The 25,981-nt window shown below is 42.6% G+C and overlaps 1 protein-coding gene across 1 annotated transcript in view; it reads right to left on the reverse strand.

The window, feature by feature from the left end:
• add3a (adducin 3 (gamma) a) overlaps window positions 1-25,418 on the reverse strand; it is a 108,329-nt gene extending 82,911 nt beyond the window's left edge. Inside the window, exons 1-2 of the mRNA XM_080837971.1 lie at window positions 25,406-25,418; window positions 1,540-1,589 (exon numbers count right to left, since the gene is read on the reverse strand). The gene's annotated coding sequence lies outside the window, so the exon portion shown is untranslated. The remainder of the gene's footprint in view (window positions 1-1,539; window positions 1,590-25,405) is intronic.
• Window positions 25,419-25,981: the final 563 nt, after the last annotated feature.

Consider the following 25,981-nt stretch of genomic DNA (forward strand, 5'->3'; position numbering starts at 1 on the left):
CCATCGTGTGTGTGCGACAACAAAGCAGAGCAAACAGAGAAAAAACAAAGAAACAAACAGAGAGATGCTGGCGGTACAAAAACACAAACAGAGAGATGCAGACCATACTATTTGTAAATGTGACTATGCAGTGGTGGACACTGGCAGACACCCAAAGAGCTATTAGTTTCAGGAACATATTATTATTATTATTTTTTTTTTTTTTACAGTCGACACCACTGCAGTACCGCAATCCCAAGCAGGTGTTCCGAGTTCTACTCCAACCAATTATGCTCAGTCTCTGCTGAAGAGCTACTGCTGCATGAGCACTTGCAAACCGCAACTTCAAGCAAAGTAAATGTCATCGGCTTAACCTTAACCTTGCCCGAGACCCACTGTCTAGAGCAGGGTGGCTTCCTGTGCAGGCCCGCACAGGAGGCTTTTACCCAGCATGCACTGCAAGTGTCCTTTGAGAGGTGTCCTCTGGAACATTCTATATGAAGCATCACAATGGGAGCTGATAGTATGTCAGTAACGATTTCACACGTCGCACTGTCGACGGAAAAATAGCAATGTCGACTTGACATTTGCAACCACAACAACTTTATTTTTTTGCACCAACAAGAATTTAAAGAGCTTCAGCCTCCTCCGCCACCATCCTCCAAAATTAACTGAGGATCCCCTAAGAGAGCACCCAGAGATTGGTCGAGGCCTTAATCCAGTAATCTCCAGAACTCGTAAATTGAGTTTGTGGAGTGAAGCCACAGATCTCTCCAGTCGAAGAAAAAAAAACTATGTGTAAATTAAGCCGGCACACATGGACAGTCTTGTGGTGGGATGTCCTTGGGAGTTTGAGCAATGGTAAATAAATCATGGGGAGTCTCACATGATGGTCAGGATATTTCTCCCAACTTGCCACAAACAGGGAGAGGCGGGGAACACTGATTACCCAATGGGACAGCTTCCAACAGTTTAAAAAGTGTCTTGGCAGGCAAAATATAAATCCTAAAAGACTTCTTAATCTTGCAATTTGTGTAAGTAACCTCCACCCTTAAACTTACTCCAACTGTCCAAAAATGTTGGCTGCATAATAAAAGTTTATTTTTCCCCCAAACTTTACAACATTGTGGAGAGTACCACAGGAACAACCTTGGAAACGGTTCAAAAATATCACACCCATCTGAGCATGTCTAAACATTCAGGTTCTCAGCAGTGATAAAAACGCAGTCCAAAGACCGATACAACGGTCAAGTATCAGATCAATTATGTTCTTTCAAGGATCTTCCAATATAAACCACAAAACCAGCATCATACAGATCTGCTCCACAGACCGTCTTCAACAGGATAACCATGATGCAATCTTCTCCTATGTCCTTAATACAAAACGGGCGTTAGTAGTGCAAACCTCAAATGAGGACTATCCCAAGAACATGCAACCGTTCTAATGTGACACAGCATCTTGACCAGAGCATTGAACACATGCCAAATGTAGGTTGGCAGAGGCTCAGCGGATGAATACAGGGTTCCTCTGCAGGGGAGATGCTGTAAATAAACACTAACCTTCTGGTCAGCTTCTCCACCCGTTGTCCCCTTTGCGACACCCGGCTCACCTGCAACCACAAGAAAAGATCAGCATATTACAGGTCAAAAAAGCAAAAAACATATCAGAACAGGGGTTATTAAAAGCAGTCAAACATAATTTGTATCCATGTCAAGGTATGAGACAGTAGAAAATTCAGTACGTGCTCTTGAAGGATGTAATTAGCTAAAACAACACACAAAAAAGAAATGCCTCGCAGGGTACCATCCATCTCTTTAAATGAGTAGGTAAACGCACTAATGATGTCACTCTGCTCTGTAATCATCAAGATGTGAAAAACACAGGTTTGCAGCTTTAGGTTCAACAGAAAATAAGAGCAGGAGACACTAAACACATTCATATGACTTGTGTTTGTCTAGCGTTGGAGTCGCCCCGTATGGCAGATGGACATTTGGTCTGAGACTGGAGTATAAAACCCCGGAGACCACAGAGGTGAAGAGGCAGTGCTCCATCTTATTCCTACTGCCTGACAGAACCTGCATGCCACTTTGCCCAAGGGGGTTTATGAGGGCCTATGGGCTTGACCCCCCAGCATCTCAAATCAGAGGTCTTTGTCGCAAAGGGAGGCTCCCCTTGAAATATCCCAACATCCCCAAACAGATGCTGGGCCTCTTGGGCATGCCACAGAACACCCATCTCCAACCACCTCCATCATCTGCACCTGTGCAAATATACCATGGCCCCACAAAACGCCGTCCAAACTTGTGTTTCCCTGCTCAGGAAATTCTCAGTGAAAGACAAGTCTGCACAATTGAGACAAATTAGCAAGGTCAAATCAAGGTCCTTTGACAAATGCTCCAAAAGTAGTTGATGCAGTTTTATGCCAGACCGTGATCTTTGACTGGAATTCGAAGTTAGCATCCTAGCATAACTTTGGTGCTGTAGGACAGGGTTTCTCAACCCATGGGCCGCGGAGCACTATCATTGGGCCGCTAAAATGTTTCAGATAATTTGTTTTCCCCATTGGTGGGCCACGGACTGAGTAACTGATTATAAATTGAGAACAATATTAATTAAGGACGTCAAAGTTAACGCGTACATCTATGATATTATTGTGGCGGAGATTAATGTGATACACATTTTTAATGCAGTAAACGCAACTTTGTTTACTTCCGGTGTGCGTTGACACGAAACCGGTGGTGCCTGCAGTCAGTTAGGCAGAAGCGACCGAGACGGTAGGGAAAGATGGAGAGCTGAGGGATTGTTTGGCGGAAAGTTTCTGTTTAAGAGGCAAACTGACGGAACAATCGACAAATCTAAAGTTGTATGTAGCCTAGCATTTGTCAAGCTGAATTTAGCTGTCACTGAAGCAACTCGTCTTTAAGTTATCACCTTAATGCAAAGCACCCAACAGAAAGCAACCCCAGGTTAGATGGTCGCCAACCCACACTATTCTAACGATTTACCGTCGAGTGGCAACATTGTGTTTCGCATATTCCTTGCTTGACGGCGAGAGAGCAGGAAACATATACCATTAAACAACAGTGTCTAAAATACACGCTGTCTGAAGTGATTACTCGTAAATGTATAGGATTCGACGGACGTCAGTAACGTTGCATTAGTGTTGTTTTTGTGCGTTATCATTGGAGTGGATATGCTTTTATGTGGACAGCTACCAATTCAAACGACTGCCCAGGAATGATTGGTGCTATTTATGTCGATAATAGATTGCAGCCACAGATTTAATTCATTATTTAAATTATTCTAATCATTATATTGACCTATTTGAACCTATTTGTTTGCATATCTGAAGCATCACTTATTTTAATTAGGCCTAGCTGAGTGGTCTTGTTTGCATGTTCCATCACTTGTTTTGAGTACATGCTATCTTTTGGGTCCTGACTTGCTTGTTGTGCACAAATAGGCCTAGGCCTACTGCAATTCAGTGTGTATTTATGTGGTTTTCGGGTGCACACAATTATCACATACAATTTTGATGCAATATCTAGAGTTAGATTTTCTTTTATTTCTTTCTAGGCTTCCACCTGTGGCAGGTGCCGATGTTGCTTTTTCTCACACATAACAATCGCTTATTAATTAGAATTAATGGATTATAGATTCAATTAGCCTAATGGAATATAGGTTCGCTAAAATAAGCGGGGTGTCTGTTGTCTGTTTGTTACAAACACAAAAAGTTGGGCCTCGGAGTCAAAAAGGTTGGGAACCCCTGCTGTAGGAGATAGCGATGCCTTAGGATAGACCTAAAAAGCCCATTTGTTATTCTGACATAAACACAATGCTACAGTTCCACCTTGCCTACAATGACCATAGGCATGCCATGGTTACCGTTCTCACTGAAAGACATTTCCCTCGAGGCTAGCCATCGGGACACGCTGAGCACATAACTCCACTTTGGGATATTTGGCTAGCTAAGGCCAGCCCTGACTACTTAATTAAGGAAAGGAGAAAGAAACGTGAAGGGCATGGCCTCTCTCTGGCGATGGAATGCTTATGCAATGGAGAATCATTAGTCTGATTTTCTCAGGCGCCTCAGACGAGTCACTACTGCTGAGTCTTGCCAGTCATTTGACATTCCACCCTCTACGGGTCATTAACCTGTGCAAACCCTCGTCTTCGGCTTGAGCGCAGAGCCGCGATACTCCTGGCCAAAGACCTTCTCTTGACCTCACCTTTTGAATGGTAACTTAAACAAACAGACAACAGAGTAGTCACGCACGTCAACATGGTGGATTTGATGGGATTGGCAAGGCTATAAACGATGGTGGTTCTGTCACACAACAATCATTGTTTGAAAGAAACAAAGCTTTATTTAGGTCACAGTACAACTTCTAAAGACTTTCCGACGCCTATTTAAGGATCTCATAAAAGGCAGTTGTGACCGGTCAAACTAGGGGCAGGGAGCCAAAAATCCAGTCTCTATGATGAGCCATAATGGACAGTAAAATGGCCCAATCTTTAGTCGGTGCGCTCCGTATTGATGCTTTTGAAACGTGTATGACACATTGGCAGGCAGCAGACAGGCCAGCCCCGGAGCAGATGGCACAAAAGGCCTGACGGGACTGGACTGTAATTGCAGGGGAATCACAGCAGAAGCTAGACAGGGATTGACAGAGTGTAAAAATCAAAACCCATCAGGGCAGATGCCCTCCGGGACACATGACTTGCTGTTCATTAAAGCAGAACCTACACAGATTATGGACAACTGAGGGAAACAAAAGAAAAAAAGAAAAAAAAAAACAGGACAGCATTTTCAGGGCATTTCATTGTATAAATGTTTTGTTGATATTTATCTGATTTTATCGAAAACTCCTACAAAACACTAAAACAGAAACTGAAAAAAAAATCTGGCAACTGAGAATACATTTACTTTGTAGGCTTAACACTTCACAGATTTCATAGTTAGATTACAATATTCACTTCAGCATTTCATCAAAACTATGCAGATAAAAAGCCCTACAGATTTCGTAATTTACAGTAACAGTTGTTATCCCCACATGCCTACCAAAACAAAAACAAGACCTTTGACTCCATTCTTCAAAGCCATTACGTAAAAACGAGACGAATTATTCACAAAATAATTACAGCAATCACTCATTGCTCAGAACAATCAAATCACAGACAAAAAACAGAGCTGACCACCCTGGCAGAGGTTTCCTGATAGCAGCAGTTTTCAGCAGGCTGATTCTGTCTGGGTTGCAACTCCACATTAAAAGGCTCCTAATCTGGTTTGTGTTGACTCTGCTTAATAGCTGAAACCAGGGGATGGCCTCTCTCTTAGTTCCACCATCCATCTAGGTTACATTCAGACTCATTCAGGCCCAGCCAGCCTCTGCACTGCTGTCTGGCAAACAGAGCGTCACAATGGGCCTATGGCGGTGCAGACTGGTTGTGTGTGAACCAGGGCTGAGGGGAAAAGGGGGAGAGAATGAGGGGTGGTGTGTGTGTGTGTTTGTTTTACAAGCGCGTGTCTGTAGATGCAAAACACACAAACACACACACACACACACCTGAAGAGACCTACATTTTATGAGCCTCTTGACAAATGAAACCCTGTTGTGTGCCATAAACAGGTCATTCTACCGCTCCCAGAAAGGAAATAATCACTTAACCCAGCAGGAGTCCTAGGTCATTGCTTTTCACACGGGCACGATTTGAACTTGGACTTGGATTTCCAACTTGAATGAGCAGAAAAGGTAGAACATTAACTAGTGAGATTCATTTTCATAGTAGAGGCAACGCAGTAATGGACTGATGGAGACTCGAGGGAGAGGTCAAATGTGGTCATTGGTAGGTAAAGTGAGAAACCATTGGTTGACCAAGCAGTTAGAAGGAAAGACTAACAGCAGCCAAACCATCAAATATGGTGTATTTTCCTCACAGTACGCTAAAGTGCCAATCACTGGTTTTGTTTTGCTGACTGACTCTAGGAAGACATAAGACTTAGAAGGCGCGTGCATGGGAAAGACAATCTGGCATCTGTATTAGTCATCTACTAGTAAACCAGCTTAGTGAAAGGTGATCAGCCTGCAGAGAGGCTCACACCTCTGTGAGTTATTGTGACCCTTCTCCGATCTTAAGGGAAAACTAGGCATATGGACTAGGTGGGAATTCTGAGTTATTTAGCAGAGTGTTATTTAGTCTGAGTATTTTAACAGTGTGTTATTTAGTCCGAGTTATTAAGCAGTGTGTTATTTAGTTTGAGTAATTTAACAGTGTGTTATTTAGTCTAAGCTATTAAGCAGTGTGTTATTTAGTTTGAGTAATTTAACAGTGTGTTATTTAGTCAGAGTTATTTAACAGTGTGTAGGCTATAAGATAGAGATAGAGATAGAGAGGCTATGTGGTGCAGACGGAGATGGACTGAGTGTGGAGGTGTATTAAGGCCAGGTCTCTGGAGTGATGACACAACAACAACGCTGCACGTCTTATCTCCCCAGCCACTCACCCGAGTTGTGCCGTCTCCCATGCTTCTCCCGCTCACTCCGTCTAGCCCCCATTCACCTCCACCTACTGTCCTCCCTCACTGTAAATCTGACATCCTTAATCTGTGCCGACGAGCATTGGGTGCACTCACATGGGTGCACATCACAAGCACACAAAGAAAACAGCTCAACTCACGTAAGCAAGACGAGATGGAAGGCATCGCCCGTCCATCCAAACCCCCCCTCCCCTTTTTTTAAAAACAAACCAGCCTTCCCTGCCTTAAAGGCAGATATATGATAATCAAGTTGCTGTGCTGTCTGACCCTTAATGCAAATTTCCACTGACCCCGCCAGGGCCCTGTAGCCATTTGATCGGGCATGTTCATTCCTGCCAGTCTGCTCCTTGGCTGGGTGCCACGGTTGATGAAAGCATCTGAAGTGGCAGATTGGGAAAGAGGAGCATTAACCTCAAATGCTGCCTGACTGCACCACGTGGGGTTTCACAGACACGTGCGACTTCCTCCAGCCATCGTGTTGTGAAAGTGTCACCACACAGAGACACACCCTATGGCAACTTGTAGGTGGCCACACGAACACGGCCACACAAACACGGTGAAAATAGAGTTTTTGCAAAAAAACAAGATGTTTTATTGCGTTTTAGCCTTTCGTTCACACAACAATAGCGTTTTGCGTGTCAAAATGCATGTTGGAGTGACAGTGGAGACTTTTTGAAAACCCATTGTCGTGGTGAAAACCAAGCTTTGTGAAAACGATTACACAGCTCCAACTTCATCCACATTTCATTCTCCATGAAGCTTCAGGCTGAGCTGCGCCCTCCAAAAGCCTCCACCACACCTTCCAAAGCCTCCACCACACCCTCAGTGGCAATGAATAGAAAATGTATTTCTTATTGTCAGTCACATCAGAGTAGTCAGCCAATTTGATCCTTTTCTACGAGGACGTAATCTATTGGAAACACCAGTGGCCAAAGCCTTTTCTGGGTTTGTTTGATGTAAAGTGGCGCTAGAAACTTCAGGGTAGGTTCAATTCAGTTAAGATATTCTGTTTGTCCAAACCACATTTTGCATTTATAACTTGCAGCATAGATTATGCAAGAAATGTGATTTCACTTGTTTTTTGCGTTTCCATGTGGACGCAGATGAGCTCTCAAAATGCAGCCAGGTGGACGTGAATCTTTTTGAAAACGCGAAGGAAAACCATTGTTTTCAAAACACTCCATTGTCATGTGGAGATAATGATGAGCCTCCCTTCCAGCATTGTACCGAGCAACAGAGACACCCTTCAGCAACTCTTAATAGGCCTTGCTTCCACTGCTATACCGACTGAGGAGCAGAATTGGATTCTGAAAACAGCCCCCACCCTCTCCCAGAGCTGCTGACTCCAAGCAAAGCTGTTAAGAAATAGGGATGTCAGTATGTTCTGTGAAGGTAATAAAATACTGCCACAAGCAAACTTGCACAAGTATATCTCTATTCCATCGCAGAGTTATTTGTCTCATTAGTTTTCTTCTCGGTGGAGAGACTTACAAATATATAACTTCTATAGAACAAGGGAAGGAAAAACAAAAGCATTACTTGGAGCCCAAATGGGTTAACAACATCAGTTGTGTCACTTTCTCCACAATGGGAATGAGGTCACCCCTCAATGATCTCAGCGCTGTAGCCACAGAGACCCAAGAACAGAGAAACAGAAACAGGAGGAAATTCTTATGAGTGAAAAAACAAATGCAGACTAAGCCTACATGATCCCTGACATACTCATCACGAGGCGCCAAGGGACGAGTATCACTGTCCTGAACCCCCCCTTCATCCCAAACACCATACCGAAAAACAAGGAAACCGAGTGTTGTCCGATTCGCTGATGCTGGGGGAAATGAATTCTTCCTCCACTTCCTGCCATGAGAGGGGTGGGGGGGGGGGGGTCTGGGACATGTGACGCACAGGGAGCCTGGAGGCCTATCTGTCCCTTCAGCACACACATCCTCATGGAAACTCTGATTGGCGGAGGTGGGGGTTGAGTCTGATAAGATGCGAGTCTCTCCTGACACCATCTATCAGTCTCCTAGAATGGTCCGGCACCCCCACCCCACCCCACCCTCTCCAAATGTTCCCCCCACAACAGGGGCCTGAGAAAAGGACGTGTGAAAGCTCTGTGTACCGTCCTCTCCTGCCTACAGGAAGCACCGGGTCTCTCCTGGGCTGAGAAGACCACTCCGTATGCTGTGCAGCTTTCAGGAATCTACAATAACATGAAAACTGAAAGATAAATGTGTGTGGACAATGGTTTAACTTGACACTCAGGAGCAATTTATGCGACAATAAACACTTTGACTTGACTTGACTTTAGGGCTGCAACTAACGATTATTTTGGTAATCGATTAATCTATCGACTTTTTTTTCGATTAATCGACTAATCTAACGATTATTTCCATAAATTTAAAAAATGATTCAAAATGTTGGAATTTGAATTTCAAATGTATTTGAGTAACAAGTTAATAATACAAATGTAATCATCATAATAAATACATTTAATAGTAATACAAACTAGAAAATGCATTTCCTGAAGGAAATACCAGTGCATGAAATGCAAAGGTTAAGAAAGGAAGAAGAAAAGAAAGAAGAGTGAAAGAAAGAAAGACAAAAGGAAAGAAGAGTGAAGAAAGGAGAGAAGAGTGGAAGAAGGAAAGAAGAAAGGAGAGAAGAGTGAAAGAAGGAAAGAAGAAAAGAAAGAAGAGTGAAATAATGAAAGAAGAAAGGAAAGAAGAGTGTAAGAAGGAAAGAAGAAAAGAAAGAAGAGTGACAGAAGGAAAGAAGAAAGGAAAGAAGAGTGAAAGAAGGAAAGAAGAGTGTAAGAAGGAAAGAAGAAAGGAAAGAAGAGTGAAGAAAGGAAAGAAAAGTGGAAGAAGGATAGAAGAGTGGATGAAGGTGAGAAGAAAGGCAAGAAGAGTGGAAGAAGGAAAGAAAAATGGAAGAAGAAAGGAAAGAAGAGTGGAAGAAGGAAAGAAGAGTGAACAAGAGTGCCTCTGGATGAAGAGATAAAGAGAGAGTGAAAATATTGAAAAAAGGAGATAAAAATGGAGTGAAGAAGAGAGATTGAGTGTGAGAGAAAGTAAACTGAGAGAGAAAGATGGAGAGATTGAGAGAAAAAAAAAATAGAGAATGGATGGTGTCTTTATGTACCTAGTTACAGTTAAATTGAGAGGGACAGAGAGGAGAGATTCCTTGGATTTGGCACAGGTGTCAGTAAAGCACAGGTGCAAGCCAGTTTAAAGACCCTATTATGATGTCATAATGGCCCAATGTAAGTCAATGGGAGAAATTTTGATTAGTTTTTATTTAATATCTTAAAAAGTATAAAGTTTAGAAAAGTGAAAAATACATAGCATAAGTGTCGTTTACAAGACCTACGCGACAAAGTTTGAATGAAGTTTCTACGTTAAGCGGTTCGGGCTGAATTAATCGCAGAAAAAGGTAACAAGAATAACTAGAAAATGCATTTCCTGAAGGAAATACCAGTGCATGAAATGCAAAGGTTAAGAAAGGAAGAAGAAAAGAAAGAAGAGTGAAAGAAGGAAAGAAGAAAGGAAAGAAGAGTGTAAGAAGGAAAGAAGAGTGAAGAAAGGAAAGAAAAGTGGAAGAAGGAAAGAAGAGTGGATGAAGGAAAAAAGAAAGGCAAGAAGAGTGGAAGAAGGAAAGACAAAAGGAAAGAAGAGTGAAGAAAGGAGAGAAGAGTGGAAGAGGGAAAGAAGAAAGGAAAGAAGAGTGAAAGAAGGAAAGAAGAAAAGAAAGAAGAGTGAAGAAAGGAAAGAAGAGTGGAAGAAGGAAAGAAGAAAAGAAAGAAGAGTGAAATAATGAAAGAAGAAAGGAAAGAAGAGTGAAGGAAGGAAAGAAGAGTGGAAGAAGGAAATAAGGAAAGAAAGAAGAGTGAAAGAAGGAAAGAAGAAAGGAAAGAAGAGTGTAAGAAGGAAAGAAGAGTGAAGAAAGGAAAGAAAAGTGGAAGAAGGAAAGAAGAGTGGATGAAGGAAAAAAGAAAGGCAAGAAGAGTGGAAGAAGGAAAGAAAAATGGAAGAAGAAAATAAGAAAGGAAAGAAGAGTGGAAGAAGGAAAGAAGAGTGAACAAGAGTGGCTCTGGATGAAGAGATAAAGAGAGAGTGAAAATATTGAAAAAAGGAGATACAAATGGAGTGAAGAAGAGAGATTGAGTGTGAGAGAAAGTTGACAGAGAGAAAGATGGAGAGAAAAAAAAATAGAGAATGGATGGTGTCTTAATGTTCCTAGTTACAGTTAAATTGAGAGGGACAGAGAGAGAAGAGGTTCTTTGGATTTGGCACAGGTGTCAGTGAAGCATACTAAGGCAGAAGGCAGTAACTTCTATGTTAAAGCTCAGTGGTATGATAACAATGGAATAATGACCCTATTAATTAATCAGTAGTAATACTATTTCATTTATCACAATTACCAATACAATGATTATCACACACACACACACACACACACACACACACACACACACACACACACACACCATTGAATTATCACATTAAGCACATAAAACAATGAACTTGAATTGTTACATGAAACACATAAAACATCTATGTCAGTCCATTGGGGTGTGTGTGTGTGTGTGTTTGTGTGTGTGTGTGTGAGAGAGAGAGAGAGAGAGAGAGAGAGAGAGAACGATAGAGAATGAGGCCCATTTTCCCCCTCCACATGCCCCCGCTCGCCAAGCGAAGTTACCCGATTTAGATGCACCTTTTTCGGACTAGCCACAGGCACTGGGTGGGGGAATAGCCCGATAGCTTAGCATATCTGCCATGCAATTCTAATGGCTACCTAGCTTGGTATGCTAACTGTCGGTAGCCTATACATCGTGAAATCAACCAAAATACTGATGTCACTGGCTTTAATTTGATAATGGCATGTTAGTAGTACATTTAATATCAGTACATTTGTTTAATTACTGCTGATATTTTACAAATACGTCAAAAACTCATTTTTGACCAAACTTGAAGTTACGGTCTTTTGCCTTAGCACGGCAGAGTAAAGCACAGGTGCAAGCCAGTTTAAAGACCCTATTATGATGTCATAATGGCCCAATGTAAGTCAATGGGAGAAATTTATATTCGTTTTTCTTTAATATCTTAAAAAGTATAAAGTTTAGAAAAGTGAAAAATACATAGCATAAGTGTCGTTTACAAGACCTACGCGACAAAGTTTGAATGAAGTTTCTACGTTAAGTGGTTCGGGCTGAATTAATCGCAGAAAAAGGTAACAAGAATAAGAAGAAGAAGAAGAAGAAGAAGAAGAAGAAGAAGAAGAAGAAGCCTAGGAATAACAATACAGGGCATTTCATGCACTGTAACTAGAAAATGCATTTCCTGAAGGAAATACCAGTGCATGAAATGCAAAGGTTAAGAAAGGAAGAAGAAAAGAAAGAAGAGTGAAAGAAGGAAAGAAGAAAGGAAAGAAGAGTGGAAGAAGGAAAGACAAAAGGAAAGAAGAGTGAAGAAAGGAGAGAAGAGCGGAAGAAGGAAAGAAGAAAGGAAAGAAGAGTGAAAGAAGGAAAGAAGAAAAGAAAGAAGAGTGAAGAAAGGAAAGAAGAGTGGAAGGAGGAAAGAAGAAAAGAAAGAAGAGTGAAATAATGAAAGAAGAAAGGAAAGAAGAGTGAAGGAAGGAAAGAAGAGTGGAAGAAGGAAATAAGAAAAGAAAGAAGAGTGAAAGAAGGAAAGAACAAAGGAAAGAAGAGTGAAAGAAGAAAATAAGAAAGGAAAGAAGAGTGGAAGAAGGAAAGAATAGTGAACAAGAGTGGCTCTGGATGAAGAGATAAAGAGAGAGTGAAAATATTGAAAAAAGGAGATAAAAATGGATTGAAGAAGAGAGATTGAGTGTGAGAGAAAGTTGACTGAGAGAGAAAGATGGAGAGATGGAGAGAAAAAAAATAGAGAATGGATGGTGTTTTAATGTTCCTAGTTACAGTTAAATTGAGAGGGACAGAGAGAGTAGAGGTTCCTTTGATTTGGTGCAGCTGTCAGTGAAGCACAGGTGCAAGCCAGTTTAAAGACCCTATTATGATGTCATAATGGCCCAATGTAAGTCAATGGGAGACATTTATATTCGTTTTTCTTTAATATCTTAAAAAGTATAAAGTTTATAAAAGTGAAAAATACATAGCATAAGTGTCGTTTACAAGACCTACGCGACAAAGTTTGAATGAAGTTTCTACGTTAAGCGGTTCGGGCTGAATTAATCGCAGAAAAAGGTAACAAGAATAAGAAGAAGAAGAAGCCTAGGAATAACAATACAGGGCATTTCATGCACTGTAATTAAGAGTGCAAATATGCTTATAAAAGTAAAGAGAAAGTGCAAATAAAGTTTTAAAAGTAAAGAGAAAGTTTTAAAAGGAACTCAAAATAGCAATCAAGCCTCTGCAAGTGCAACATAACTGAGCTGCAGGTGACATTCAAATTCAACATATGAAAAAAAAAAAATCCACAATCTTTTGTTTGAAGATTGCTAAGTGGAGGGGGTTATCTATTCAGAACAAACGAAAATACAGGCTACTCTGATAATTCACTGATTTACCACATTGCACTTAACATAACTGAAATAGCGTTAGCAAGCATCCTCCATGAGACGTTCTGTTTTCAAACATTTAAACCTTACAATAAGTTATAGATATACAGCCGCGGAAAAAATTAAGAGACCACTTCAAAATTATCAGTTTCTCTGGTTTTACTATTTATTGGTATGTGTTAAAGTAAAATGTACATTTTAGTTTTATTCTATAACCTACTGGCAACATTCCTACCAAATTTCAAATAAAAATATTGTCATTTAGATCATTTATTTGCAGAAAAATGACAATTGGTCAAAATAGCAAAAATGATGCAGTGTCTTCAGATCTCGAATAATGCAAAGAAAACAAGCTCATATTCATTTTTAAACTACACAATACTAATGCTTACACATAGGAAGAGTTCAGAAATCAATATTTGGTGGAATAAACTTGATTTAAAATCACAACTTTCATGTGTCTTGGCATGCTCTCCACCAGTCTTTCACATTGCCGTTGGGTGACTTTATGCTACTCCTGGCGCAAGAATTCAAGCAGCTCGGCTTCTTTTCATGGCTTGTGACCATTCATCTTCCTCTTGATCACATTTCAGAGGTTTTTTTATGGGATTCTGGTCTCGAAATTGGGCTGGCCATGACAGGGTCCTGACCTGGTGATACTCCATCCACACCTTTACTGGCCTGGCTGTGTGGCATGGAGCATTGCCCTGCTGGAAAAAACACTTCTCAGAGTTGGGGAACATTGTCAGAGCAAAAGGAAGCAAGTTTTTCTTCCGGGACAACGTTGTACTTTGCCTGGCTGAGGTTTGTAAAAGACCATAAGGATTGAAAAAAGCGGACTGGAGGGTCTTCTAGTTCGTCTTCTCTGATGAGTCCAATTTTCAGCTTTGCCCAACACATGGTCGTCTGATGGTTAGACGGAGACCTGGAGAGGCCTACCAGCCAGAGAGTCTTGCACCTACTGTGAAATCGGACTCATCAGAGAAGACGAACTTAGAAGAACCTCCAGTCCGCTTTTTCAATCCTTATGGTCTTTTACAAACCTCAGCCAGGCAAAGTACAACGTTGTCCCGGAAGAAAAACTTGCTTCCTTTTGCTCTGACAATGTTCCCCAACTCTGAGAAGTGTTTTTTCCAGCAGGGCAATGCTCCATTCCACACAGCCAGGCCAGTAAAGGTGTGGATGGAGTACCACCAGATCAGGACCCTGTCATGGCCAGCCCAATTTCGAGACCTGAATCCCATAAAAAACCTCTGAAATGTGATCAAGAGGAAGATGGATGGTCACAAGCCATGAAAAGAAGCCGAGCTGCTTGAATTCTTGCGCCAGGAGTAGCATAAAGTCACCCAACGGCAATGTGAAACACTGGTGGAGAGCATGCCAAGACACATGAAAGTTGTGATTTTAAATCAAGGTTATTCCACCCAATATTGATTTCTGAACTCTTCCTAAGTGTAAGCATTAGTATTGTGTAGTTTAAAAATGAATATGAGCTTGTTTTCTTTGCATTATTCGAGATCTGAAGACACTGCATCATTTTTGCTATTTTGACCAATTGTCATTTTTCTGCAAATAAATGATCTAAATGACAATATTTTTATTTGAAATTTGGTAGGAATGTTGCCAGTAGGTTATAGAATAAAACTAAAATGTACATTTTACTTTAACACATACCAATAAATAGTAAAACCAGAGAAACTGATAATTTTGAAGTGGTCTCTTAATTTTTTCCGCGGCTGTATGTTTATGATAATTGCTGCTAGACACTTACTGTTCTTATGCTCCCACAGCCCGTTCTCTTTGAAATACTGTAGTAGTACTTCTTAAACTACTAATAATTGACCATCATTGAGAAAAATGACAACTTTTCTGTTAGCCATATCTGATATGCAGCAGCTGCTGCTTAACCAAGCTTTGTTTATTGTTTCCATGGTAACATGAGCCATCTCAGAATAATTCGCTTTTCGCAGCTATTTCGCACTTCCTATATGCAATTCCGAATGAAAAGTACCGGTAGCTCTGTTAGCGTCTGCAAAGAAAAAAAAAACATTTTTTTTTTTTTTTTTTTATATTATATGACGCGTCGACGACACAAATCCGCGTCGACCATTTTTCACAATTGACTTAGTCGATTTCGTCGACTAATCGTTGCAGCTCTACTTGACTTTGAAATCGGCCACTTCTGCTCCAGAGAAAGGTCTATCAGGTGTGTGACAAGGCCATTTATGAATTGTATAGTAAGGGATTCTTTTTTTTTTCATTTCTGTAATTTTTAAAAGTACTTCTTTATATACTTGGAAGGACAGTAACAATGTTTTGCTTAATCGAAAATAAATACCAGAATGTAGGTCTTTGCAGTAGGTACCAGCACGGAGACAGAGAGAGAAAAAGAGATGGAGAAAGCACCCTCTTGTGACAGTTGAGAGCACTGGGTTCTTCCTGACTGGGAAGAGCACTCCAGAACTGGGTAGCAGATGGAGAAGGATATATGAAGGGGAGACAACGCCTTTAAGTTTTGTTGCTGCTGTTGTCTTTTCACCAACAAATAGGCCCACTTCCAACAACAAGTGAGATTGTGGGCTAAAAAAGGGGCAATAAATTAGCCTCTTAGCACTTGACACACGCACAAAGTGTGCAGTGAAAACAAACATCACCTTGTTCTAGCGCGCCAAAATTAAAGACACAACCATAGCCACACTTCAACCTGAGAGAGAAAAAAGAGAGAGAGAGAGAGAGAGAGAGAGAGAGCGCACCCCTGAGGTTATGCTAATTTGAAAATCTAGCAACCAACACACACACACGAGCAAGCGAGAGAGCCAGTGAAAGACATTTCACCGACACACAGACATGATGGCACTTGCCCTGATCTGTCTAGCTGCTATCAAGGCCATGTCTTTGGGCGCTCAGATCAGGCTCCAGTCAGAAAGCCTGTCTGAGGCTTCTGATACAGCATAGGCGCCCTGGGGTGGCGAAACAACGATTCGCCGTCACCTCAATCTCAATCAGGGCCCTGATCACAATCAATCTATTGACGAAGATGCTATGAACCGTAACAGACATTACACTGGAATTGATTGCCGGAGACAAATGCCAAATCAATTTCACACAGTTACTGAGTGGTAGGATGCTACCAATGAGAAACTCCGGATATCAATTATCAGAGCGGGGGAAAGTTCTCAAAAGGATTTAATTGCACAGGTGTGTTTCAAATGTAGCCTACCAACTAACATTCACATTGAAGCAAATGTAACAATGCAGCTTCCGGTGCCAATACTTCCTCTGGTGTGACAGGTATGGGTTCAGGATCACTGCTTCCGGCACAGAGATAAGTAATGTTAGAGAGCTCCATGCCTCTTCCCACCTCCTCCTCTTCCTCTTCCTCTGCACATGCTCAGTTGGTAGCCAGTTGGAATGTCCCGGCTGCACCAATAGGACCCCTTGGTGGCTAGGATAAGGTGGGGTCGCAATGCCCGTCGGTCTTCACATGCCTGTCACACGCCACAAAATCAATCAATACAGCCAGACAGGTCATCCACTTGGGCAGTCAGCTGTAACTCTGCACCCAAGACTCGAGATCCCAGGACAAGGCTGGAGGCATGTGGAAAATGAACACAAATAGGCATGCAAAAAAACAGCACGGCAAGAGAACAACACATAGAGAGTACGAGATCGCCACTGCCAAGAATATCCCCCCGGGTGACGTGTTGTTTGGACTCGAAGCTGGGAACAGCAGAGTTAACAGAATGACTAAATGGGGCCTGGGTTCCCCACCAGCAGACCGCAAAGGTTCCCCTCTCCCCACACTCTTTTGAGGGGATCTCATTTCACTGTATGCTGGCGAACATGATAGTTCCCCATCCACTAAATGTGTCCTGTCAACAGGCATGATCTTACCACCAGCATCCAGCTAGCCACAACATAGCCCCAGCCACCCGCTGCCGCTTCAAAGGCATTTGCTGGAGAGGAATGCACTTGATCCGACTGTGGGCTTGGGCGGGTGTCAACATCGCCGCTAATGTTTCAGGACTTATTTCTGGCACCATTTAGTTGCATCTGAGGGACGCATCACTGTCCCTGAAAGTGTTCCATGGTGACATGTTTATCTAGACGTCTGCTGGGACTCATCTGTCTAAGACGGCCTCACGCACACGTCAGACGTTTACCCTTAACCTTAAGTAGTGTTCGCATTCATCCAACAGCAATCCAATATTCCAGAGAAAAGTGGTGATTTAAAACAGTTGATGATAATGTACAAAACAGGAACCGAATGCCGGGTGTGTGGAGGAGGTCACTCTGGTCCTGATGAGCTGTTTTATATATAGAAGACTTTTTTTTCCACAATCAAACTATCCCAGCAGCACTTCCTCCACACACCCCTGTTGGCAGGTCAGTTGGGTCAGGCATTAAGCTGTGGTAATCATCACCACACACACACACACACACACACACACACACACACACACACACACACACACACTGAAGTGGCATATGTGAATGGAGAGCACACCTCGGGAGGCTTGGCTTGCATTCCAGGGAAACCCGAACGGATCTTGCCGTAGGGAAGGGATGTGCCATTAGTCGCCATTCATTACCATCACACACGGCGCTATTGAGCCACGATGCACTTTCAAAGAAATGGGAAAGAAGAAAAAAAATTCACAGAAGAAAGTGACAGCGAGACAGAGGGAGGGGGGGAAGAGAGTGGCAAAGAAAGGAGAGGGAGGGAGGGAGGCCATGTGTGGTGAAAATCTGGCGGCGGCTCTGCATCAGTACTAATCTGACAAAGCCTAAACCGTCTGTCTGTCCCAGTGCCGCAAACCAAACCCCAACCAGCAGAAGCCAGCATTGGTCAAGCGTCAGAGCACCCCTCTTTCTCTCTCTCTATCCCGGTTCTCTTTCTAGTCTGACGTTCACGCCTTTCCAGGTTTGAGACCAGACAGTTTTCATCACCACTGCTTGGACTGTGTCGCTGGAACTGGATGAACCGCAGCCGACGCTGTTGGTGCGCCTCATGCGCCAGCACCCTATTCCTGCGCCACAAACAGCACCGAGCATGCTACCAAACCAACACTATTTGTGTAACTACAAGGTAATTACAAGCTGCCTCTACCTAGAGATGTCAATAAAAAGTGTCTTTTGAAGGTTCGTAATTTAAAGGCGTCTTCGTTTAACAGTGCCCTTGCAGACCACAAGGAAAAAAAAAAGTGGGCCGACTCTTTGCCTTTAAAAGCGCTTCTTGTGTGCCATCCAAAAGCAGCTTTATTGACTTTGGCCGATTTAGCAATGACGGAACCCTGTAGTTATTCGCTCCATGCTTGCCGTTTTAATGCGCGACTGTTAAAGCATCCAAACGACCGGGGACCCAATAAAGCGAGGGCCAAAGTGAATTGTGCCACGCCAACTGAGAGAGGACAATGCCATATTTTCAGGCAGAACAGAGACCATGTCTTTCTGTGGCATACCATAGAGATAGAGGGTTGGTACCATAGAGTTTTGGCAGCACACCCCCCCAGGGTAACAGGCAGTGCTTTGGGAACAACAGCATAAAGAATAAAAAGCAGACATGGGGAACGGTGCCATGAAGTCAGAGACAAAGATTGGGGTGGGGTGTGCGGGTGTTCACAGAAAGATGTCTGTGAAATAAAACAGAGACCCAGATCCCTAAATAAATGATAACCTACAAAAGCTGGCTTTAGAGTAGACCTAGATGAACCTAGATAACACATAAACACACACAGACACACGGCACAGAGACTAGCCCATGTTGGAATGATTTTACCCTTCACTGGGAACATGAAATGACAGTAATTGGGCTAATTAAACTCCTGACCTGGAACTCATCTATTTATGCGTGGAGCCAGGCCCCGAGGCGTCGCCCTCACTAAACAGAAAAACATCACTGGGCACCGACCCCCACCATTCTAAATGTCCCATGTCTGCCTTTCATGTCAAACAACACTCAATAGGAGGACAGACATTAATCCATTGTTTGTCCACAACGTAAATACGTATATTTTTGTAAAAAAAAGTGCCCAAAAGACATGTTGAATGCCAGCAGGCAACTTCCCCCAACTTATGATCATGCTGGCTACTGCTGTTAAAGAGAGGGGCTTTAAGATCATACATCCAGACTTATTTCACTGTCCAAACTTGTTGTCTTCCTATCACTGTTGTTGGTCAAGCTCTGACCCGGAATCACCTTGGCAACAGCCTTCCAGCTGTACATCAGAGTACTTTCTCCTCCGTAAAGGAATTTCATTAGGCTGTCCCCAGAGGTAGAGAGAGAAAGAGAGAAAGAGCCTACCAGACACATACACACAAATGTAACCTTTCTCCACCTTTAAACTTCTAACATCAATAGACATCCATCTCAGAACTGAACATTCACTCTGGCAGTCCCTCAAACTCTTCCTACGGAAACAATAAAAAGTCTCAACTCTACTCCATATTCGAACACAACCAAAGAGTCCGGACGATCTTCAGCCCTGCAGCCAATGACGTCACCCAGGCCGGCTCCACCCACATACGGATAATAAGGTTATTATGACCCTAATCCCACTCAGATCACTGGCCTTGGTAGTGCTACAATACTGGATTCATATAATTCAAAACAAGAGCTGTTGTATTATGTGTCATTCCCACTCACCCTGAAAGCTATTTATTTATCACCATTTTACTGTTATGGGGTCATGTGGGAATGGAAGCTAAACAGTAAAGCTATTCTATCCCTGGTGACATAGCAACATTAACGATAATTCTCTGACATGGCTCCAGTTGGAATTGGAACCTCTGAATGAATGTGTTTGAGAAGGACAAGGGGGTGAGGGGACTTCTCCACCTTCATGCACTACATCGTAATCAAAGTAAGCCCCTGCCCCTTTAATGTCCCATTATTTCTATTGTCTATGTGAATCCATTAAACGCCATCCACAAGCGGTTGTGATCACTTTGATTGAACCCTAGACTGCCCTTTACTGGTGATTTTGAGAAATTAAACTTAGCTTCAGGCAATGGAGCCAACCGTGTTTGGTGGTCACTATGGTGCCTTGTTGCTATGCTAGCTTACAAGTAAACTTTAAAATGACCTTAATTGGTTTAAATGGCCCATTCCAGAGGTCCATTTGCATGAAATAGTAAATAGCTATCAAGCAGTCTCCTCAATATAACTTAAGGAAAAGTTAGAAACCCTTAGGGTGTCTGTGCAGCTTCGCTGCTTGGCCCCAAAATACATAGGTTTTACTGAGCAGCTAATGCCAAAGGTTGAGATGGTTCTCTAAGCTAGAGATAAAAAGGTTAGTTCATAGCTACGTTAACTGACATGAGACCTTGCATGTTCACATCTTGCGGAGGTTTGCGCTATGTAGTATGCCATCAAATACAGTCTGGTGGGAATACACGACACCCGCAAATGTATTGTTATGGAAGACCAAGTGGGAATGAAAATTTGTTAGCCATCCTGTTTCTACCTGACGCATTAATGGATTTCGTATGTGAAAGAGGCTTATGTCCCACCACCCTAGCCCACCCCACCCCTTCCAGCACAGTCCAAATAAACAGGCAAAAACTGATGTATATTGACTTAATAGAGCTGGAATACTATGACGGCTTGTTCTAAGGAAATGGTAAATTAATGTTGGCCTATGGCGGGAAACATACCGATGCAAAATGTCCTCTGGGATTATTCAACATTATTCCCGGGGTGTTTGAGCTTTGCTGGGGAGCTAAGTGAAACATGTTTGAGCTGGAGAGGTCCTGTATAAAGGGGACGGACGGCGCAGAAGAAAAGGGTCTGACACAGAGGAAGGAATTAACTACAGATGGAACTACAGCCAGAAAGAAAAACAGGGGGAGAGGAGAGCCAGTGAGACAGAAAGAAATGTAACCCTGGCCGAATAATAAAAACAAACATCAAACACCCATACGCGAATGCAGGCACGCACACACACACACATACATTCTCCTCGTAGAAAAAAAAGGGGGGTGAGAGAGAAAAAAAAAAGAACCTTTCCAGTCCAAGCCGCAATCAATTTGTAGTGCAGAAAGAGACCGTGGACCATGTGTTTTTGATAAGTTTAGCTGAGAAGAATGAGGTAATGATGAGGTCATGTTTGTCCTTTAGACAGGTTCAAATAAAAGGGTTTGATGCTTTCTAAATGGTTTTAAACTCCTCCCCCTTACCCTCCCACACATACATACCCATACGACCACACACTTGTGTACACACACACACAAAACTTGTGTACACACACACACACACAAAACTTGTGTACACACACAAACACACACACACACACACACACACACACACACACACACACACAACTTAAACAAAACTTGTACAGGGAAGTCAGCAAAAGGCCTAAAGGGCGTGTTATGACAAGACCAATTCCTTTTCTAGGAGATACTGTTCTCAATCGCAGTCCATCTTATCAGCAAGAAACATTTGGCAAGCCTGCATTCTTTTTTTCATGTCGATCATCATGTCCCAAAATGATTCCAGGTGATAAAAGGGTCAGACACTGGAGCCATTTGAAGCATGTCTGTATGTAGACTACTTGCTCATCACCATCAATTACAAAGACAGTTATTGGTGTCCACGTTGAAGTAACAATATAACACACAGATAAATAAATACAGGCACTGTGATCAAGAAAAGAGAACTGCGCAAGTGAGGTGTGTTGTGTTGAGAAGATTGTTTAGCCGCCCGATTAGAATGGAGATCTCTGGTGTCTAAGGATTTTTGAACTAAGTTGTAAAAAAAATGATTAAGAACTGTTCTGCTGTGAAACAGCTTTACACAGGCTGGGTTTTCAGTGGGGTAATAAACCTGTGGTGACCTGTTGCTCCACTGATTCGAAAAATGTATAATTCAATAGGGACTCCTTATAAATCACTAAGCACTGCACTGTGGGGGAACATCTTCAAAGTACTACCGCCTCCACCACCTTTCTCCTTCACAGTGAAACCTGCTGGCCAAAGTGGACCTTCTTTACGGATAGACCATTAGTCTAAAACCCCTGACAGGTGTTGAAGTAAATATGCAACACAATGTTCCGCGTGATTGTGCATCGATCAGTGGTAGATCATTCTGACAGATTAATGAGTTGTTCCCTACTCTTTAACCTAGAGCTTATGATGAGGACTTCGAGGGGGGGGGGGGGGGGGGGGACAAAAAGCTAAATCGTCTGTTAAATGTATGCGACCGTGCAAAAATTATAAACTGCACACCAAAGACATTTTAGTTCTACTTGCCTTCATCAGGTTCTACAGCAACTGTTAAATATTGTTATTCATCTCCAAATATCCTTTACTTCAGCATGAAAACTTCAGCATAAAATCTTTAATTTCCTAAATATTCTAGCCCATTTTAATCAGATTTCAATATTTTACTAATGTTGGCTACAAACCAGTGCTGCAAGCCTTTTCAAACTTATATTTTATCAAGAGGAACTAATCCTACTTCCTTCAGCCTAACCTTGATATTAATCTCATTAAGTTAATCAAAAATACAGATGTTCTACAACTCAACTCAAATTTTTTAAATAATGTAAAGCTTGTGTTTCGCAATCCCATTGAGCCTACGGCAACCCTGCTACAGTTCCTCTGTTTCGAGAAATCATGAAATTAGTTTATTAAATACATTAGTTGGCAGGTCTAAGGAAAGCACAACCCAAAGCACATTTGTGGAGCTCAACAGTCTGAATGCCTGTTGGTGCTGAAGCCAGTTCATAGAGTCGCTGTTGAGCAAAGCCATCTTGGGAAAGCCTGTTGTCTCCTAACAAAGTACTAAAGATTGTCTGAATTACGATCAGACCTTTCTAAGAAAGCATAATTACTAAAAATGATAGGCACAGGTAGGACTTGTAAGTTCAATCATTTAAAGTTACATAAAACTCTGAGTGCAAAAAATATCCCTAGCTCTGACCAAGACATAAACTGTGTGGTAACTGCTTAAAGACTGACAGTGTCTTGGAGTTGTATAATGATGGATTTCAAATGGATGCCCAGTATCCACAGCAGCAGTATAGAGATCAGTATTTGCAGTGCAGAGCGCAGTGCGCAATGAAACCCGCACACTGAGAAGCAAAATCCTGCACTGGGAATTGAACTTGCCTCCTCAGAGATGGGTAGCATGCAGATATGACCTGTGTTGGGTAAACGGCACAGTCCTGCACCCAACTCAAACATGCAACCTGAGACGTGGGAGGCAGGCGAGCATGCTAGCAAGGAGGCTAAAAGCCGTAGGTGCTAACGTCTGTTACTAGCGCGGGTCTCTTAAAGTGTTGGAGAGTAAGGCTTACCTCACTGCACAGCTTCCATTAGAGAAGGTATTCTTGCAGGGTGCCCAAAACCAGAGGCTGCCAGAAACCGCAATACAGCCAGTACAGCAGAGGTGAGTTGCAGTGCGACAGTGGGCGCAGCAGCAGCAGCACCTGAGCCAGAATGCACCTGGAGCGCTCGGAGCCTGAGGCAAAGGAATGCAGGCAAGAGTGAAAGTGCGACTGAGAGTGGCATCCCAACCTTCACTGGAGGCAAGGGAGGAGGAACAGTTGCTTCCTCAGGCACAGCGCCAGAGCAGCAGACATTAAGTTGAGCCATCTCAGGCTCTGAGCAACTACACTATTAATGAGTCTTTTATAAAAACAGCCTGAGTGGTAAAGAAATGGAGGGAATAAAGAAGGGGGGAGGGGGACACACAAAAGGAGATGCCTGTAGAAAATAAGGGAAAGAACCTTTACTGGATGAATTAGCATTTTCTTTCATCCTCAGTTAGGGCTGGGGGCTAAGATACAGTCAACGTTTCCACAGTTAAGCCTCAATGCTGGTCAAATGAACCGGTTGTGTGAGTAACTTTAAGCTCCATCTGTCGAACAGCCCTAACCCTTAACCTCTAAACTCCAAAGGGGTGCATGCAAAGCACTTCAGAAATGATTACCTTATTTGTCATGGCTGTGGCTTTCATCTCAAGGCAGGGAAAGCAGAGGGGAGACCCTCCGAGAGTGAAATCGGAGAGGGAAAGGTGGTCAGGAGATTAAGCTTGAGGAAAAGATAGCAGAGGGGGGGTGGCAACTAATTTCCGTGGGACAGAGAGATCTGAACTCAATTTCATGGTCACTAATACACACAGTGCGATAACACAAATGGCATGACATGTTATGCGATGCAGGCACCTTGTGGTGGTGCCACTCCAAAGCCTGAGAAATCACATCCTCTTCAGAATGAAAAGTCACAGCACACAGGAGGCATGTTCTGCTATGTGTTACATACACAAACACCAAGTACACTTACATGCGTTCATTAACTTAATTCAATACTGGCATCTGCTGCAGTTGTTGTTCCTTTGCATGGGCGAGTAAGTACGGTATTGGGGTAGGCTTTTCCGGAAAGGGGAGTTTTCTAAGGCTTGATCAGGCTATAGGGAGGTGGGTTAGCTTGGCTCCATGACAGGGAGAATGTAACGTTAAGCCTCATCTATTTGAGGGCCAGCCAGGTGCCTGACACGCTTCAGTTAGGGCTGACTTTGTTTTGCAACAGAGAGAGAGAGAGAGAGAGAGAGAAAGAAAGAGTTACGGCCCTACTGTCCGTCTTATGATTATCATATATTTAACGTGCTGGGAGAGTAGTGGTACATAACTTAAGTTGAGAGTTACTGTGCTTATGTGATGCAAAGAGAGCGCGAGAGAGATTTACATTTTAATTGTCTTACATTTACTTTTAATGAGGCCACCGCGCGGCTGAATTACTCATTCACCGTGGCTACTGGCTACGTGCGACACCACTGCTCTGGGCGGCATTCCTACACACATGACTCTTATGGCGAAATGCAGCATTGTCCTTTTTAATCTAAAGGGCAGGCTACTGCAATCCATTAATGTAACCCCCACACTGTAAACTCTCCGTGCATGCCATGAACCAGTCTCTAGCAAACACACACATCCAAATGTTAACTCGATGCTTTACTTTAGCTCTGCCTCAACCGACCCGTGTTCTGCTGAAGCCACCGGTTGCCATGATTACATTGACTCAACACTGTGAGGCTAGCTGCAGAACAGCTCAAGTAAGCAGAACAGCAACGTAACTATTTGGAGAGAAAAAGTCGCCCTACACAAGAGGTTACGTTTCGAAATTCTGTAGATAGTTGGTTTCACAAATGGTTTAGCTTCAGCTGTAAGGAATGTGGATTCATTTGAATAAACTAAGTTAGCAGGGTTGGCTGCAAGTTCGTCTCACGCATCTAACGTTAACATTAAACACGCATAAGTCACTATTTAACGGTTGCATAAATTAAACAACCTAATTGAAATACAAAAATGTGTTCAACTGATGCACGCTGTTAAAGACGCACTTACCTCTTAAGACACAACGACTTTGCGAGAGGTTTGAATCAGTTACTTTCATTCAGTCCAGTCCACACAAGGCAGTGCGCGCACACAATCTGGATTCTTCTTCTTCTTTGTCCCGTTTTACGGCAGGCGGCATCCTTACTGTTGCGTTGTTGCCACCTTCTGGATCAATCTATTACGCCACCATGCTTAAATCCTATTAATGAAGCCATTGTCTTTTGAAAATTTCAAAAGCCATATTTTGCCCCTTTAGTTTCATTTCTAAAATACTTTCAACTGATACTTCTATCAAACCAATCTTCGTCATTTCAGTACATATCCTCTCTCTCTGCAGTGTACTTCCTGAGTCACTGCACACCAGTGGTGTAGTGGTCCTCCCTGGAGAAGTGGGTATACTCTTCATCTTGATTTTGATTTTAAGCAGCCCATACAGCACAGGATAAATGGCCTGTTTTGAGAAGTGGGTATACTCAATGCTGACTAAAAAATAAGTGGGTATACATACTCCGTATACCTGCGTATACCCTGGACTACACCACTGCTGCACACCAACACTTCATGAGGTTGGATCTATTCTGTCCA

Source organism: Sprattus sprattus (assembly GCF_963457725.1).
Source record: "Sprattus sprattus genome assembly, chromosome: 1".
Taxonomy (NCBI): Eukaryota; Metazoa; Chordata; class Actinopteri; order Clupeiformes; family Clupeidae; genus Sprattus; species Sprattus sprattus.